The sequence below is a fragment of the Neopelma chrysocephalum genome, unplaced genomic scaffold (assembly GCF_003984885.1).
Source record: "Neopelma chrysocephalum unplaced genomic scaffold, ASM398488v2 Primary Assembly neopelma1_70, whole genome shotgun sequence".
Classification (NCBI taxonomy): Eukaryota; Metazoa; Chordata; class Aves; order Passeriformes; family Pipridae; genus Neopelma; species Neopelma chrysocephalum.
The window spans coordinates 1209779-1230498 of record NW_020897730.1 but is presented as its reverse complement, the minus strand read 5'-3'; positions in this window follow the sequence as shown (position 1 = coordinate 1230498).

Sequence of the window (20720 nt, the reverse complement as noted above, 5' to 3'; positions counted from 1 at the left end):
GAGACTACATATATTCTGAGAAATGAACCAACTTATTGCTATAAAATATTACAGTCTGTAGTCCTCACAGAAAAAGATTCCTATCAATATTGCAAGTATTATTCTTCTCTGAGAAGGAACTACATGAATGTGAGAAAACTTAGTAACAGTAGTATTACACCATGAGAAAAATGGTCTGGTCGACGAACTGAGCTTTAAATTTGAAATGTACTTGAGGAACTTCCAAAAATGTGTACAAATGCATAGAATTAAAAAGACAAAAATTAGAGGCTGTCTTTCAGTGCAGTTGTTCTTACTCCTGAATGTCTTTTTTTATGTGGATGGGACTCAAGTGTTTATTTTCTGTACTATTTTATTCTTATTTTATATCTTTTGCTGCAATACAACAAATTTGTTGTAAAGAAACAGCAGTTGTATTTCCACTTCATTCCATTGTTCTGGTCACTGCAAGACATGGGCTGTTGCTTTTTGCCTCTCAGGAAAGAAGAGAATAGATAAGCTAAAGATATCATCTAATATTTGTGTTATATCAAGGAGGTTATGTTATAAAATATATCCACAAGTACAACTGAGAATGTGCCAGAAAATATACTCAGCCAAGCAAAGGACTGTGAAGCAAGGCTGCCTGAAAAATAGGGCACAGGGCTGACCAGGAATCATCAGGTTCAAGCGTGTGCCAGGACATGAATCACATCACATAAGCCCAGCAAATAAATCTGTCTCGCTCTGTGTTTACTCCCACACTCCTTTCCTCCCTTTCTTGTCCAAATGTATTCATAGCCCCTTTAAGTCCATTTGTTCTCTTGTCAAAATTATCATGTGAATTCAAGAGCTTTTGTTTCACCCTGGCATTTACCTCTTACTATGTACTTACACATATCAATTTTTACTCCTCTCAACCTCTGTTTTGCTGGGCACAGCTTCTTTTCAGACAGGTCATCCTTTCCTCTGATCTTCATACTAGTCAGCACCTCTTCACAGCTGTTAAAAAAAACCCAGAACATTTGCACCTCAACCATAGGGATTCAGAATTTCAGGTTATGTCTAACAAGCACCTTGGCCAATGGCATAAATACTCTCCGTGCTTCATTAAAAATATTTTACTCAATATATCTCTAAATTGTGTTTTCCTTTTCTGTGGTCTAAGTGCACTGGTAGTTCATAGTAATTCTATGATTGACTGTTACAACTAGGTGGTTTTTCTTTCTGTCATTTCCTACTGATGAGCCTACAGTTCATAGCTGGTTCTTGACCTTGCAGCACAAGACCTTAAATTCCATCCCATTTTTACTACCCCAGTCTTCAAGGTCATTTCATTCTTCCTGTATAATATTCCAATCCTCCTCTGTATTCATGACATCTCCCAGTTTTGTATCATCAGCAAATTAATTAGTACACTCCTACTTTTTCTGCCTAGGCCATTAAGGAAAATATTAAATAAAATTAATCCCCAGACCAATCCTAAAGGAACTCTACTAGTAACTTTCCTCCAGGGAGAGAGAGAAATCCTTTCAACATAACTCACTCTCGTCTCCTGTTCAATCACTTCTTTACTTATCTTACAGTCCTGATACTTGCTCTTATCTTTTTCAATTTAACTAATAATTCCCCATGTAGTAATGTATCAAATGTTTTACAGAAGAGCAGAAAGGTTGAATCTTTTGCATTTGCTTTATCTCAACAATCAAACTGTCATTAAAATAAAAGGGGTGAGATAAAAGTTTATCTGAATGACTTCTAAAAAAATAAATTCATGTTTTACTTAATTCCATTTTCCCATTTTGATCTTTTTTTTTTATTCTCGAAGTCCTGATTTAGTTTTTGGGTCACACCTAGTTTGCATTTAGTTTCAATTCGATCTTCAGTGTACAGCGATTTTCTTGGTTATTTTCTCCTCATATGACTGAGAAAGCTTTTGCCATCTGTTTAATTTGGTTTGAAAGGTCTGACTCTGCTCAACTTTTGCCAATTCTCTGTATCACTATCTTTATGAAGTGCCAAGGCTCACATTTTTTTTTGCTAAACTGTCCCCCATTCCTTGTCAGGCTTTTATTATTTCTTATTAACTCTCTGAGGTTGCAATCTATCTGCTAAGGCATATTATAGGTCCCACACATTAGTCCTCCTGGTTTAAGGCACATCACCTTGCTTATCCAAATGAATCACAAATGCCCCAGGAAACAGACATACCAAATACTAGAAGCCTGATTTATCCTCTTAGTTGTTTGTTTGTGGTTCGAACAAGCATGAGTTTTGATTAGGATTTTGGCTGTAACTATTACATTACCTTAATTTGTAACAATTTCTAAGTTGAATACTGCTCATGTGTATTCTGTGAATTGAGCAGAGCTACATCTCTAAAGGTTGTCAGTCGATGTCACTTGTCCTTGCAAAGAGCAACACATCTACCTGGACAGGCAAAAGCTCAGAATAATCCCAGATGGCAGGAAACATCTAACAGGAATGTCAGAGAAAAATGACTTCCCATAAAGCCTTTCTAGTGGCATTTGATTTGACATGAACCCTGTAGAGTTCACTCAGTGGGCCAGATTGCAAAGATGCTTCCTTCAGCACATTCTGGAATATACCAGAATCGGGCAGAACTCCTTTGTATAAGTATGAACAAGTTTTAGGGGCCTTTGCTGGAGTGGAAAAGGATGTAGAAGAGGGGCAAGCACAACATTTCAGAGCATTGTGGAAGTGTTTTTGCATGGGGGTTTCAAGCGCCAACAAGAAATAGGAGTTATAGAATCAACTAGAAGCTCTGGTCATTGAAATCCATGAAGATTTTGACCTTTGGAATAGTTTTTCTCTGTTTTTCTGTTTCTTCGTATACTGGTGTTATCATTACTCCTGGAACTAACTCATGTGTGTTTGAATTCAGCATATTCACCTACTGTTCTCCAGAATTTCACTTGCACAGTGGCTGTCCTGACTGGTTGTGTAAAGTTTCTGCAACTGCTCAAAAGCTGTTCTCTTCCAACAGTACCCCTAAGTCACTGGTGATTTCAGGTTGTTTCTAACTGTCAGTATAAGGAGGATTATGAATGTTCTGTGATTCAAAGTCAATATAGTCAAATATGAGACAATAAATTTTTTTGAGGAAGCCTCCTGAAGGGTTCTTTCATTTCTCTTAACATATTTTGATTTTTAAAAAATTTATTCTTGGATTTCAATGGTATATATGTTGAAGAAGAGACCCTGCCTATTTACTCCATGTTCTTATGCTACAGAGAAGCCAGAGCACTACAGGTCAAGGGAGGGATCTTGTAATAAAAATGCAGAATAAGTCATGCTTGCTAGACCAAATTTTCCATAGTTGCTCCTTTGTTCCAGCATTAGTGATTGGCTAGAGAAAAGCAGAGGCAGTGGTATGCATAAAGTAATTTTTCCCTCTGCATTCTGGATATTTCTGACTTACAAAGTAACTAACCTCAGTGTTGCCTCCAGGTCATCTTTTTAAGAACCACTGATGGACCAAAACTACCTGACTTTGTCTTATTGTTTTTTCAGTCCATCTATACTTTTAGCCTCCATAGTTTTCTATAGAAATGAAGTCCACAACTGGCAGCATTTTCTCCATTTTAAACCTTAAAAGCTCATTTGCTGTGGGAGCCTTGCATCTCATACTGTGAGAAATAGTGAATGATGATTCCCTGCTCACATTCTGACATAATTCATGTTTTTTCATAGTTTTCTGTCATATCTCTCTTCTGACATGGCTTTTGCAAGATGAAGAGTCCTAATGTACTCGAACTCATATGAAAGCAGTTACATTCTTCCCATCTCCCTTGTAATCCTTTTCCAGTTCTGCTATAGTTTTCTATAGATGCAAAAATCAATACTGAACACAGTATTCATGATGTTTATACCAGTTTTATGCAGGAGCATACTCCTTTTGATTTCTTTTTCTAATAATCTAACAATCAATTTTCAATTTTGACCATTATTGATGTTTTCAGAGAATCATACACGTTGACTTCAAACCTCTTACCTGAAAATTTTTTACAGCTACTTTTACATAGGCCTAAGACAGTTTTTCTCCCTAAGTGTTAGAATATATTAGTTTCCCAAACATAGGCATGTAATGTCACAGCTAAGGACTGGCTGTGTGTGTGACTTCTGCCATCTTCACTTGGGCATGTCCCCCCTCAGATGACTAGGTGTTTATTTTCAAGCAACTGGAACACACACTGAATGTCGTATAATATTTTGTCCCCTACTTGGCTAGGAAACACTATTCCAAACCTTCACAGTCAGCTGTAGATACATCAACCTTAAATAATTTTGTATCACCTATAAACAGCAGCACCTCTTGAATCATCCCCCTCCCTTGAAAAATGTTATTGATGAATATAAAGAGTGCACAGATCCTCTGTGCTTCTATCAGCAACCTCTCTTTGTTGTGAAATAAGTTATTTCTCCCAGTTGTCTTCTGTTTATTTGCTTATTAATCCAAGCTGTTTTCTCTTATTTCTTAAGAATTTAGTTTCTCAAAGATCTTGTGGGCTAGGGATCCTTTATAAGGCTTTTAGAAAAACCCAGATACAATATCTTGATCACGTGATCTTATCTCATGTTGTTCATAGAGTTCCTACAAAATTGTATCTGTTCTCAATAGAAACTGTATTCATACTTAACTAACTTACCTGATGTCAAAGTTAAAATTCAGCGACTTCCCTACTGAATTCTGTCTGGAGAAATACAATCTGATCCTTATAATTAGATCCTGTTGATTTTCTCTTATTTGTTTCAAAATCTTTTCTATTGACTTTTCAGTTCAAAATAACTTCTAATATTCATGTCCTGTGAGAGTAAACCTGGAAGAGTCTCCTGGTAGCTTTAGTGATAAAGGCTGATTCTAAAGTTTAATTTTTCTGCTGTGATCTGACATTACTTAAATGCTCTATTCATAGTTTCAACATTGAGCTCCAGGAACTCCTTTCAGGACTTTCAGCAGACTTTGCTGCACCCATTGTATTGATCCTGAAGATGAACAGATAATAAACCAGATTTAACCTACCCAAAAACACACTTGGGTCACAACATCAGACAGATCTGTCTTCTTTGCAAACCACTCCCAGTGTACACCTACTACTGGTACTAAATTTCTTTCAAGAAAAATCAAATCGAAGCATATCAGTGGATAACAAGGGAACTTTTTTTTTATTTATAGATAAGCCTACTCAGTCTTAATATAAGACAGAAGTAGATACTAATTTTCAGTATGTCACCAGCCTTATTGTCTTTGATCTAACTCTCTGTAAAAGATCTTTTTTCTTGCTCAAGTAGCACTATCATTTTTATAGATATTCAGTGCCAGTGATCCACTGCCTGTATCTCAAATTAAAAAAAAATCCACTACTGTACACATTTCTGCTCTTCAGAAGGATGCAAAATCCCTATTAATTATATATCAACCATGTGTATGCAACCATAGACATAGAGTTAAAAAGGAGTTTCATGATAGACATACCACTTACTGAACTGAATGGATATTTAAATCCCAGTTGTCTGAAGAAGGGGGAATTGAATGTCTAGTCTCTGTCTGTAATATCTTATTGAAATGAACAATACTGTGCACTTAGAGAAAGAGAAAGAAAATTGCTTGGACAGGTAATATGAATTCCAGACATGTCAGTGATTGCTTTGCTTTGCCATTTCTGAAGTGTCAAGTTTTCAAATCAGTATTATTCACCTCTAATTAATATCAATACCCTGAACCCAAATCTTTCTGTAATTGCTTTTTCATGTGTATTTTCCATATGTTCTCACCCTAAGACAGTATGTAGGTTTGAGAGGCCTAAACCATTTATAGTTCAGCAAAGACCTTAAGCTGTGCTTTTCAAGTTTTATTAACAACAAGTTCCAGTTCCATACTGATTTTCCTGCTGTGCATACAAAAATGCCACAAGCATTTTTGGTGGATATTAACAAATGTCAACAGTACAAAACCAATCCTACATTTTGCAGATAATTAGACCATCTGAAATAATTTTGAAAAGGTGGTTTCATTTGTGATCTGTGAGTAATTCACTTTCATGGACACATATTCCTTCTAAGAACTGGCTAGGGTAATTTACACATTACAAGGCTTCTAGACATAGTTGGCCACTTATCCAGTGCTAATAAATTGAAAATGTGTGTGCATGATTTAACAGAAAAAGGAAGATGTGAATGTAATGCAGGTAATTGCTGAACTACAGTTCTGCTTCTGACAGCTAAAGAATACGTGAATAGAGCTGTCTGGAGGACAAAAGTTACCTTGCATCAACTTTCAAAATGTTGATTTTTCTTCTAACTATTTGAAAACAATTATATGACCATTTTTTTGAAAATGCGTTTTGTCAAAAAGTCTGGTTCCAGGCAAAGCAATTCTAGAGGTTCAAGTGTGAGTGTGTATGTGGGGAGGGAATGTGGAACCACATTCTTCCTCCTTCAGAATCCATATTGGACTTCAGAGGAAGAGCAAACTTTTCTGTTAAAAAAAAATAAAATATTTTTCTTGCAAAATATTTCTCTCTCAACAAAAGACTGATTTCTTTTTAAAATAATTTCTGCTATAGCTAATTTCTGCCAGACTTTTCATGTCACCAGCCACTGGCTAAATTGGTGTATCATTTCCAATGCCATACTTTACAAAATGGATCTTCTAGATTTGTTTTCTGGTTACTTGGAATGGACCTTTGCAGATTCACAAAGATTTTCAGTTTTGAAGAGCTCTCTACTTCAAAGGATACACCTTTTCTTTATAAAGGTTCATTCCTGCCTCAAGAAGTCTGAGAGTTCTTAACAGAGGTGGGATTTTATGAGGGAAAAAGAAACATGGTTGAAGAGTACAGGACTGCTGTGTGCCCTGGCATATTGATGATGCAGCAAGTTTCCCCTTTTTTTCATATGCATTTTTTCCTTGCTCTTGAAATCCCTCTGTTTGGGGTGGGTTTTTTGGTTGGTTGGTCGGTTGGTTGGTTGGTTTTGGGGTTTTTTACTGTTTGATGTCTGATTTCTCCCACCCCAATGAGATTTTAAATAGACGTATGAAAAATAAAAACCTAGACCTACAATCCTCAAGCAGGAAAACAGAAACAAATCGAGCTGTGAAGGACAAATGTCACAACTAAAGTAGCAAAATCCTGTAAATTCTGTAACACTGCAATCAGCCTGAAATTGTGTCACAGCTCAGAAATTGAGCTGTAATTACTGAAAGGCTCAGGAAATACAAGGATTGCAGTTCTTATTAAAACAAGCCACATTAGCCACAGTAAAGAGAAATAGGTAAAATAAAAAAAAATACCATTTTTTTAATGTAAGAAATTTCTTTAAATATCAGCCCAGGATTCAGTGTCTGCTCAAATTATGGACATCAGGAGGAACACCCATGAGGCTGGGTCATATTACAAAGGCATGAAACAGGTGTAAAGACTTTGCAGTTTATATATTCCAATTGAAAGGAAAATACTTATCAGAAGGAACATTTTTTTGTTTTTGTTTGCTGGCTAAAACCACTCTCATTAAGATTTGTAGAACTAAAATTTTCAGCAGTTCCTTTTAATTTCTGAGGCACTTATAGCTGAAATGATCTACAATCACTTGGTACTGAGCCGACAGAGTATTTCAAACGCAGCTTAGCCTCTCCTGCCTTCCTTCTTAATTCAGACATTCTGGAAATGGTGCCATTCTTACCACTCCTACTATTATTTCTGCTCCACATCTCTAGTGGCTTCAGATCTTCCTGCCGCCCATCCAACATGCTCTTTTAATATCCCTCAACGACTCGCACCAGCCACTGGCATCAGAATCCGCCCTCAGCAGCCCAGCACTACCTCGGAAAGTGAATGTCATTATTACCATTGATCGCCAATGGAGCAGGGAATCTGTGTCAGCTGAAAAGGCGCTTAACTCTTCAGCATTGCCTCAGTTCACGGCGGTTACTTTTCCGTCTCCTGATATTTTATTACAGCAGAATAATTTTAATTGGCACATGCTGGTGGAAACAAAACTGCATCTGTTGAGGGCCAGATTCTAGCACTCCTGCTCAGGTGGTATAAGTCCCTTGTTCTGGAGTGTGTCCATTGAAATCAAGAGATATGCCCAATTGTTAGAGGTTCATAGGAACACATTGTTCTGATAGGTATTCACTTTTATTCCATAATATACTTTAAAAATACACACTGTAAAAACCATTAAAAAAACTCCTATTAAAGTAAGTTTTGCCATAATAGAGCAGGGAAGCAGCAGGAAGGGAACAAAGGGCTACCCAGCACGACACTTATGCTAGCAAACACCAATTCACACCTGTTAACTACTGTGAATAAAATCTTTGGAATCAGTTCCTCAAAAAAGTCAAAGAAAGAAAGAAAAACTGTTCACCATGAAAGGAAATGGGAACCTCAGGTGTGCTGCTGAAAGCTTACAGAGTCAGATCAGCATTTATAATCAGTCACTTCTGAGACTACCTGAAGGAATGGAAGGAGAGGACTTGGCAGGTATACAAAGTATACACAAGCACAGAAGAATCCATCCTCGTAATTTTGAAGTGAAATGGAGGATAACCTCACCAGGTCCCGGCAAAGACACAATGTTCTGAACTAAAAGTTCAGCCAGAGCTTTGGTTCTGGGAGATAATTATAAGGCTGCCTGACCTAACTGACCCAACTTAATGAAACGAGTATGTCTGAACTGAGGAGAAAAGAAAAATATGCAGTGAGCATCAAAATGAGGTTCCTGATCTGTCACTGCTATTCAGATTCTTGCGAAAAGAGACGTGTCATTGTCAAAGGCTTTTCCATTAATAGATGTCAGCCTTCGTGGCTCCACACAACCAAGCAGAGTATAGAAACATAAGTGAACACATTCTGATCTCATTTCTATGTCCACAAACCTGGTGATGGTTGCGTGAAAACTGTCACTAAAGACTGAAGTGATTGTATTCAGGACATCTGCTCAAGATGGGCATTTAATTGTTAGTGCTGCTTCTCAATCTGAAGTCCAATTACACATCCTTACCTTTGTGAGGATAATGCACTTGGGCAACATTTCATCAACATGAACAAGCAGGAAAAATCTGTCCCCTCATTATTAATAATATTACACTATTTGCAATAGACTGCTCTTGCAGAGAGACCTAAGACTGCTGAAGAACCCATAAGTTTATATCTTACATATTTTAAATCATCTTTACACTAGCCCTGGTCCCAAAGTAAGCTTAAATTGGAAAAATCCAGCTGTGGAAGTCTGGCTTGGTGAATTTTCTAGTGGTATGGGACTGCCTTCCACTGCATACCACTGAGAACGGATGACATGGCTCCACACAACCCAGCAGTTTTTGGCTCCCCATGCAGCCCAAATGGCCTGTTCACAGATGACACAGCATAAATCCTGAGGCTGTATCCCATTTTCCTTTATTTACACACACATGTAGTCTTAAACAAGGGATGCTTCATCAGGCAAGAGCAAGGTACAGTACTTAATGTGCAAATTCAGTTCAGCAGAACTCCAACTAAAGCACGTCAGCCTCAAGGGCTTCTCTCTCAAACAGTGATCCTAAGTTCTCCACAGAAGGAAACTTGCTGAACTACATTTTTCTGAACTTTAAAGAAAAAAGTCCTGATTCTAAACTGAACTCATTCAGCAGTAAATGAATGAACAACTTCACTGAAAGCAAGGAGCGGCCCTGGTCTATTCTAGGAGAGATATAGAGAATCCAGACAACGAAGTCAGGACAAGAAAATGTTCCCACTTACTTTTTTTTAACTCTTTTGTTGTAAGAACGTTATCCATCTCAGTGGCTTTATTCTCAGCAGCAAACCTTAGACTGGTCTTTGAGGACTCTCTCAAATAACCGCCAGTAGATGTAAAAAGGAAGCAAACCAGAACAATCAAACCTAAGGTTTACTTTTCACCATATTTCTAAGCTATTTTTTGATTCTCAGGCCCCTGCCTTCAGCCTTTTCCCAAGTCAGTTTCATTCCCATCTTTTTCTCCCTGGATGATTGCCTCACAGCAGGCAGAGAGGCACCACTTCCAGGCAACTCCTGCTGTGCATCAGTTGTTCCACTGTAGTCTTTTTCTTGAGGGTCCTTTGCATGGCTCAGCCTTCCCACCTACTTTGGCCTCAATTTCCATGCTTCTGTGTCATTTAGTGGTTGGCTACAGTGAATTCTCATTTGATTGAAAGTTGACCTGCTGCCTATTCTGAATTATTTTATATTTGGTCCTGGGATCTGACTGGGATCTTGTGTTTTAATAGTCCTTCCTTTTTTTTCCTGGTGATTAATGAACCTTTTCGAATTGCCTCATGTGGTATAACATCACAAGGTGCATTTGTTTTGCCAAAAAAATCCAAAATAATTAGTATTTAGCTGTTACATATCTCCTGTTTTCCTTACTCTTTGAAACTATGAGCATCTGAGAAGATACGATGTTCCCATTCTGGTGTAGCAGACCCTTGATGGACTGACTCATGCAATCTCACAAATTTGGGTACAGCGTTACATTAAAATTGGAAACTCATGGCTCTGGCAAATAAATAAATCAAAAAAGCTGTGGAAAACTCCTGGTCTTGTTAGAACTTCAGTTGTCACTACACACTTCTGCGGATAAGTTGGGGGACTGCAGATGAGGGAAGAAATGAAGTTCAGAGGAGACTGATCAGGCTCATGGCTGTTTTGTTGTTTACTGGTTACTCTAAACTAGAAGACTAGTCATGAACTAGTTCCAAGTCAGTTCTGTCAGGTCCTTTAAGCCAACATAACTTTTAATCTCTGCCTCATTCAGTTCCTCATTCTTCCGGGCTACACCCACATGCCTTCCTCTTGTGCAAACTTTTGCTGAGGAAGAAATAAACTTATTATTGAAGGTCCTTGGAAGAAAATCTGGGACAGTGGTGAGACAATAGAGCAGTAGAAGCCCCAGTCTGAATGGGGCCAGAAGGATTATTAGTCACACATTTGTGACTCGGTCATGCAGCAGAGGAGTGTATGCTAGTACTGGTGGTGGAAACTGGGTGGAGTTTTCCTAGGCTCTGCTTAGATGTAGTGTCTAGATTTGGTTCCCTAAGACAAGGGCTGGTCAACAGCTCAACACATCCTTGGTGTTTCTGCAAGACAGAACTGCACGGTTGTCTTTGAGCTGAGATTTATCAGCATCGCCTGGTTTCTTTCGTTTGGCAGGCCAAAATTTCTCCTAATATACAGGAGAACTTTTCTGTCTTATCCCAGTCCCTTCACATGACTCTGCCTAAACATGTAAGGACAGAATCATAAGATGTTTCCATGTAGACTGCTCTTTCTTTGGTCTTCACAACACTTCGTTTGCAGGTGTTAACATTTTTTGTCAGGAAATATTAAAAAACCCAGTTACTAAATTGTACAAAATAAATTAATTTGGAACAACTAAGATAAAGTGATTTAAGAAAGAACATAAAAAATGACCCTCAAGAACATTTTCAAAGATATTCCTTTCCTGACTAAATGTTTGAGAAAAATGCCAGTATTTCCTTTCTGTACAGGAATATTCAAAGGGCAAATATAACCATAATAAACTTTAACAGTACACAAAGTAAAACTGAATATTATGCCTCATCATCTCTATATTAATGGTATCTTGTGATATTAATCTTAAAAAATCTAAGAAAATTCACATTACATATTTATTAGCAGATTACTAAAATGATATATAATCTCAGAGGTTCCTGTAAGTAATGCTGAAAATTTTGCCATTAATTTCAGTGGGCACAACAGCATAAAATGACACAAAGTGCTTCTCTTGTTTGCTTACACTTCTTGCCAGGTTACATAATCTTTTCATTCTGCCACCAGATATATCTCCTTTCTTTCTGCCCTTAGGATTCTTCTACACAATTTCAATATGCTTGTCTGAGGGAGGGAAAAAACATCTATATTATCATTTCAGATTTTGAAAATATCTTATGCTTACAACTCTGCCTTTTCACATTAAAAAATTATTGTTTTGGGGAAATTGATTTGATAAGATCTCAAAAAGAAGACCTTCGAGGCTCAAGAACTAAAGACAAGACACTCTCACAGTGCAAAGATTCAGCTGAAAATTTTAATCAAGACTGGAAGTGGAGTTGGCAGATTGATTTAAATTAGGCAGGCCTGGCTCTATATTGCAAAGTCTATGCTTGCATATCCATTTTTTTTTACGCCAGTGCTTCTTTTGGATTCTTAGATAAAAGAGAATAAAGTGGGCATTCTCCACTTGATGCAATTTCACTATACAGTGATTCCCATCAATGTATAATTAAAAGTGGATTTCCTTTTCCCTGTTTGGCTGAGATGGGGGAGGGTCTGCATAAACCTGGTTGATGTGAAGTGAACAAAGAGAACTTTCATGAGTTCTCCTGCAAACAGTCTATCAGTTACAATTCCTAGTGTTCACACTGCTGCACTGTTCAAAAGGAGCTCTAAAAAAAAAGTCAAGCAGGGGGTCCAAGAAAAATTCAACCCGCATGCCAACTAAGGGAAAGAAAGAGAAGGCAGGAAAAAAAACCTAGCTTTTGTTGTAAAAAGAACTAATGAAGCTGCTCTTAGAACTGTCCACGGTGACACAACAAGCCTGTGCACCCACACACATTGTGAGAATGCCAGTCACCCACGGTAATGAGAAAAGGAAACACTGTGGGCAAAGGAAATATATGAATACATTGCTTTTATGGTTTAACTGTAGGGAATCACAACGCTGGCCCACAATATCTTGCGCCAACTGCCAAAAGTGGTAAAGTAATACATAAGGTTGTCTTATATTTTTCTTACAGACAAGATGGACTGGTGGGGGGTAAAATCCCATTATCATTATAAATTGCTAATTAAATAATTATCAATTAGATGGGCAGACAGAACTCATTCCAATGAATTCCTTAGAGGGCTTTCAGTAAAGAAAAACAGTAATTTTGATTATTTTTTTTATCCATACTTCCTGCCTAGGGGCTCTAAATAGAGATGATATATGGTGTATCCCATGTTAGACTTTCACACAGTATATCCCATGTTAGAGCTCAGGGACAAACACTGAACTTTGGAGCATATATAGATCTTTTTTCAGTTTTTCAGATAAATGGCCTTAATTTCATGATATTAATTAGAAACCCAGGGTTATTTCCTAAGGAATAAAAGGAATACTTTGCAGACTTTTACATGGCTTTGAGAAGTCACTTTTTCCCAAGTAACTGATAATATTTTCTACATGTCATTGCATTTTCTTTTGCCTTTTTTGCATAATCCAGAATTTTCTTTGAAATAAAATATTAAAATATGTAATATAGGTATTTATACAATATAATATATTTATACAATATAATCCCAAGGATTGAACACAGCGCAAGGAGTATTTTTATTGAACTTTGCTCTGTTCATTGGCACCAAAATCAACACAAAATTAAACCCTATGTGTGTCGGTTTTAGCTGTCAAGTTTTCAGATCAGATCCTTGGGCATAAAAACCGCCTCCACAGTACTGAGCAACAGAATTGACCCTGTCCCTTCCTGTACCCCTTACTTATGTAAGTAATTTTTTCCTGAGGAGGGGGGTCCTGCTGGCTTTAGTAAACTTACTCAGCTGTAATCAGCCATTACTCACATGTGCAGACAGTTGTTGCACCCACACTTTTCTTGTCTTAAATCAGTTTTTCAAGACAAAGCTACAATGATGCACAAATGCTATTTAAGAAAGTTTCAGTTGTCTGTGACAAAGGTTATTTTCTAAGAACAGGAGTTCTGCAGACTGAACTGAAGAGTCACACTAATGTTTTGGGGCAGAGCTTTCACTGCCAGCAAACACCAACAAAAAAGTGAGGAACGGAAATGGTAACATGAAAGATGGACTTTTAATTCCAAAGCCAGGAACATTTAAATATGAATGGAGCTTGCTGCAGTCCTCTATCTTTTGTCAGGAAATATGAAGCTCTGGAAGTCCTTTTGTTGCCTTCTTTGTTAACTGTATGAGGTTGAAAGGAGTTAGATGGCTTGTTTCATTTTCAAGCTCCATCACAGTGAGGCTCTCAAAAATGAATGCTGTTAAATACATGAAAATGATGAAGGATAGAAAACTTTCTTTTTCATAATCATCTGTCACTGGACGACTTACTAGGGACAATTATAATGAAAAACAAACAGCAAGGTAGATTTTTAAGGTTTAGAAAGGGGGACTGAGTCATATAAAATCAAATTACCATGACAGGAAGACAGATATTTGTCAATAAAATCAAGTGATATAAAGTATGATTAGCAATATGCACATCTTTTCCTTCCTATTTTGCTGGTTTCCCTGTTAGTTTTCAGGAGATCACAGAATCCCAAGGTAAGTTCCTCATGGTGGTGTTCTCTAATGCGATTTACTTTGAGGAATACTTAATGGAGAAAGGTGCCTACTACATTTAGTTATTGAGTTTTTGTTCATGGTTCAGGATTGATCCACTTGAGTCTTTCAGCAGGGAGTAGTTTTCCAGTGTGGCACAGCATGACTCCAAATCAATAAGGTTAATAGATGTGGTGGCCACACAGTCAGAGGTGATGTGCCTGGCATTTTCTGTGCCAATGAAGAAAATTTCTGATGACGAGATGTCATTTTTGTGCCGGCAGTAATGTCACCCTGATTACCTAGAGCACATAGCCTGTTAGTAAGTTAGCAAGACTGTAAATGGCCCATTAATCTGAATTATCTTTACAGGAACTGTTTCAAAAAATTTTGCTTGCACCCAAATTACTGGCACCCCTGTGATTCTTGAAATGCCAACAGCATACTTGCTATATAATAACAATATTGCTGTTTAGAAGTGACTACATGGGAATGGCTAGCCTGGAACTTCACTCCATATTTTTAAAGTCTCAATAACACACCATAAAAATGGCAAAATGCTAGCCTTAAAAAAACCCAAAACTTGCAAGTTATTTTAAAAAATAAATACATGAGTAAAGGGGAAAAACCTACAAGATACCAATGGAAAAAAGTAATCATGTGGATGTCAAATCTATTGGTGTAATGAGAGTGCAATACATTGGTCTTCCTGCAGTTCTAATTTTCTCTGACTTTTTAAAATATGCAAACTCTTAACAGTGCCTCCCAGATCATTAATGGGTACACATTCCCAGATGGCCTGCATTGTGAACAAAGTGTTGGACTGGACTGGAAAGAGAAATCTGTTTAATATTCCAATATCTAAATGTCAGGAAGGTGTCATTCAGAGTGCCACTGAAAGATGAGCTGAACAGAATACAATTTATGGTGACTTTAGTTAACAAATGGCATTAAGGGAAGAATTTCCATAATTAAATCATTAACTAATATGAAATATTGATTTCCTCTCTGATGTTACTGTATTACAGCTTGTCAGACATGCAGATACTCGAAGAGCACTCAGTGCAGTCCCTACCAGCAACAACAATAATTTGCATTATGATAACACTGTCGAGCACTATCAAGCATAGAAAACAGAGCAAGGTACCATGTGCATCAAACTACCCCTGCCCCAAAGAGTTCACAGATAAAATTTTGATGAAAAATAATAGGATGGTTGCAAAGGACATCTGTGCAAACAGACTGGAGAAAATGATGATTTGTATTAGGAGGCTGCCTCCACGCTGGCTTCCTCACACCCTCTCTCTACTGCCTGGTAACTGATTTGGAGCTTCTCCTTGCCATCTTTACAGGGCTTCTAGATAGCTGCTTATCTGAAGAGCTAAATTCTATTGCAGTTTACATCAAGAACTTCCACTTCCTAACTGCAAGATTTGGGGTTTTTTTTGGCTGCTTTTTATATATTCGCTTTGCCCAAGGGAGGTTGAGTATGTACTGTGGAAGAAATACAGCACATTAAATAACAATTTTACTTATATTCCAATATGCTCATTAAACATGTTAAATAGTGGAACATATTAAGTTACCTTGAAAATGTAGAAGGACTAGAAGAGGCAAGATTAAAAAAAATTTACACTGAAAAGATCCTCCTTAATTGAGTTGTAATCAGTTAGTATTGATCATTAGTCCTTTCTTTTATGAGCATGATGAAGATAATGATGATAATGATGACGATGATGCAATGTGCAGCACTTGGAACATAAAAAGAGGATGGAAAATTGTTTAAATATTTGATGATAATTCTTTCTTGAAGGTGATATAGGCTTCACAACTCTGAGATATTACTCTCAAATTCATGACAAAGCTTGAAAAGAAGTTGAATAAGCAGGTTTTTTTATATACTTTTCCAGACCTACTCCTAAAGAATTGGTCCATTCTGTGCTAAAATGGAAAGGAGCTATATTTTTGAGAAATGTTTTCAAAAAAATGTTATTTTCTACCTCAGTCTTTCAGCAGGAAAGCAGTTCGTTTGCCAGTTAAACATTCAAAAATCATGTCTCATTTGAATAAATTAACATATTTTGTGGCAAAAATTAATTCCAAGGAAGGAACAATAAATAGGAAAGCAATTTAAATTGTGTATTTTTCAGGGGAGGGGAAAAAAAAAGAAAACCCAACATTGTCATGCGTATGACAGCTCAGCTAATTTGATGGGCTTTGATGTTAATTTAGGGTTTACTTTAATTTCAAAACATATTTTTTCACTTAATAAGGGAAACAAAAGAAACTTTCAACCAGTTTGTTATCTGGGAATGTTTTGGCTTCTCAAATGTGAGAACATGATTGTTTTTATTTCCAGGAGGAGATAATAACACTGAAGCAATAAAAAAGAGTCAAGGCAGCTTGCACAGCACAGGAAGTTCACAGCCAGAGACTTAATTTCCCACACAATGTACTGTGCAATGGGCCCATTAACATAGATGAATAGGCTCTTTAAAGGTTTTTTTTTTCCAGATATGCAGCTGCCGCTGAATGGTGCTATGTTAATAAGGTACTCACTTGCCTATTCTTCAGGTACTCTGGCATTCTCTACCTAGGTAATCTCCATATAGGAAAAGCTGTTAGGGGTTGTATCTCCTACCACACCTTCAATTATTTTAACACCTGCACTGATAATCCAGGCAAGGTAAACTGGTAGGGGGCTGAAGTTCTAAGTCCATCCTCTTTCCCCCCCAGAGTCACATCTCGGGGGGAGGGGCTGAAGCAGAGGGAGGAAGGAAAAAAGTAAAGTCACTTTTATTACACATCAGTGGGAACATTCTGAAAAAGCTTTCATGCCTAGGAAATTGTTATTTCTTCAAACAACTGACAGCCTGCAGAGGAAACTCTAATGGAAATCCAGCTCATGCATTGTTATGCATGGCCCTCATGTAGATACATGGGGGTGGATTAAGTTAGCTTCCAAAGGGTCTATTGTGTGCAGCATTAATTTGCAGTGCTCTTGATATTTGAGTTTGAAGGTTTTACAACCTTTGTGTTTACTTAGATGCACTATATCCTAGGTTTGTTTATTTCCTTCCACAATCTTTTATTACTCAGTAAATGTTACATTTATCTTTATTAACTTTCAATACATCGCTGTAAGTCACAGAGAAGGAAATAATTACAACCATCTTCAGATGTATTAGATTTAGAGAAGAGGTTTTGCCTTTTTTTTTCCTTCCTGGTCAGTTCTGACTTTCCCATCTGTTAAAACAGTGGCTTTCTTTATAAAGACAGTGGAATAAAAGCATAAAAACTGTGTCATTTATTATTATTATTATAATACAAATATTAATCTATAAAGAAATATGTTATATTTTCCTTGCTATATATGACAAATAAATAAACCAATCAATAGTCTTCTAAGAGAACTTGACACTGATGCCATTGCCTCTTACTACACAGGGATATAAGAAGAGAAAATGCACATACCACTCTTCATCATCACAAACTTTCCACTGTTTCCTTAGAATCCGTTAGAAATTTGTTGCTAAAACATACAACTCTTCTTCTCCTGGTGTTAAGATGCAAAATACAAACAAGACTTTCCCATGTTGCCTTAACTTGTATTCCTGTTTTCCTGTAAAGATTTATATACACTGTAGACAGGCATTTTTGTAAATTCAACTTTTCAGTGAGGTTTATATTCAGAAGAACCTAATGGATTTTATTTGAACTTGTCAGGGATGTCTGGAAGTGTTAGTTTTTCGACACTGAACTAAGAACTTAAAGTAACTTGTACATTCAAAGGAAGCTATGATCCTAATTTGAACTAAAGGGCTCAATTGAATAAAAATAGCTTATGCTCGAGTAACTCAAGTTATGTGTGGCTCCTTCCCCTCCCCCTTTCTGTGGAAGTCAGTCAGTTAGACATTTTTGTATTTTAATAACACAAAAGGGTTTGTCCTGGAAAGAAATAAGTGCCTGACTTATAGTAATTAGGGTCTGAGTCGTATCAGATGCACAGTTCATTAAAAAAAAAAACCACCCCAGAACTAACAGAAGACCTCCTAAAACTTAAGGAAGTTTTGAATTCAGTTTTTGATGCTGCATAATGGATAAGAGAAAAGAAATTACCTTCTTTAGGGCTCACTCATTAGCTCACAACAGCAGAAACAGCTGCCTCTAGACCTGCTTGCTTGTTAGTCTGGGGGAGTCTATTTGTAACCTGTCTCAGACTGAGCAAGAAGAACTGCAAACCAAATGACAGGAGCCAGTGACCTCAGCTGTTGAAGATGTGGAGGAGATGGATCAGGATATTTTCTAATATCCTAGGAAATGACAATAGTGGGGAGAGAAGGAAGTGCATTTCACATGCCTGTTTGAAGTACTGTGGTACTACTGGGATTGTATAAAACAATGACACAGCATCCTCTAGAATGTGAATAAAAGTATGTGAAACCATGGCTGGTTCAGAGAATATAGACCTGGTGCTTCTGTTCTCTTTGTTCTATAAACACAAGGACAAAGAGTGATAATAAAGAGATGTAAACCCAATAAAATGAACCCCTTTTTTTCCTCACTTCGGGTATTTAGGCTGTCAATATGCCATATCATATTATTTCACCAAAGTCAGGCTAAATACAACAGAATAAACAGAAATCTGATGCTTGTATGATACAAGGATCTCCAGCATTACAATAGTCAATTTGAATTACTGAGAAATAACAAGAGACACGGGTCTGAAGCAGTATAGTCCTCATTTGCTATCACAAAATTCTGTGTCTTCAACTGAATATTTAGACCCTGGCTCCTGCCAGAGACATGGTGCAGCAAGATGTAGACTCTTCCCTGATACAATATAGCAATTGTCACCTTGTAGCATTGCTAATAATATCCTTCACCTTTAGTCATCATTGGGTTGTACTCCTAGATTATTTTTTTTAAATGAAACTACAAGAACAAGAGAGCAGAAAGTGTGTTCGTTTTTTTTTTCCTTTTCCTTTGGTTGTTTGTTGTTTGTTTGTTTGGGGTTTTTTTGGTTTTTTTTTAAGATGCATAACTACAAGTTTTTTCCAAAATAGAGCAAAGAACTGAGTAAATATCATCTAGCCCATTTTGCTCTCACAAAAACTGGTAAAGTTCTTCTGGTCATAGTGTCCATGGAAGACTCCCACAAGTTATCAAAGACTGTATTATTGAGATAAAAATATGCTCCTACCCACCCAGTAATACCCATCTCCCTATTAAAAGGGAAAGTGGGCACCAGGATTTACTGCTGCCATCAGGCAGAGATTGCAGGCTTTTCTTTACTACTTTTGCAACTGTGAAAACATTTTTGATCCCTGATCTTGTTTCTGGAATGACACATAATATTCTGTGGGTCTGTTGACAACAATGTCTTTACAGGCACAAGAAACAACCACCTATCCGTATATTTTTTGAACATTAACATATACTCTGTGTATATACTTCTCTAGCAGAGCAGCTATTTATTTAAAATATGAGGTATGAGCATACTTAACTTACTGCATGTTAATTCTGTGCAGTTTTTTACATCCTCCCCATATTTCTCAAGAGGAGTCATATACAAAGAATACATTATATACCTGAAATGGTCTCCTTCATTTTTTATCTGTGTCTTCTTTAAGCCATCATTCCAATAAATTTGTGGTCTGAAATCTGGTAATGAATGCTCAGTGTATTAAAGAAAGGATCTGATTTGCCTTTGGTTTCAAAGCGTGCACAGTACTTTGACTAGGTCTCCACCAAGCCCTTGGCAAGCTAGGGAAGGATAATCTACTCCAGTGTTCACAGTAATTCAAGATGTTCACTGCCTTCACAACATAATGTGGAGTTGCAGGATGGACCAGACCAATCCCCTCTCATTTCTGAAACCTTCCAAGTAGGTATGTAGGTGTCTGTATCTCCACTTTTCCACCTCTCTGGAGCCAATCAGGAGTAGGCAAAATGAACAGCGTTTACCATTTTGTGCACCCTTTAAAGGCAAGAAACCATCTATCTCATAATCTCCTTATTACTCATACAATACTGAGTATTGAATGAATACCCAGAGTTACCTGTGGTAGGGAGGAGATGAAAGTCAACAGTTTCCTGATCAGGAAATGAGCAGGTAACATTAATCTTCAAAGCAGGTTACCCTTCCAGGTTCTCTCAATACGATCAGTTGACCTGGGGAAACCAGGAGGAGTGGTTAGAGGCACTGTAATGTAAAGTGGAAGAAGATGAAGATAAGTTAAACTACAAAATTTGTACATTTGAGATAGTAACAGACACTCTTCAAAGCTGAGGACTGGTCAATCAGAAGTTTGTTAATAGCCCAGAAAAATTATAGGTGCTCTCTAAAGAGTAAAAGTTTTTGGAAAGGAACTAGTCAAGTGGAAGAAAAAGTTTAATGAGAAG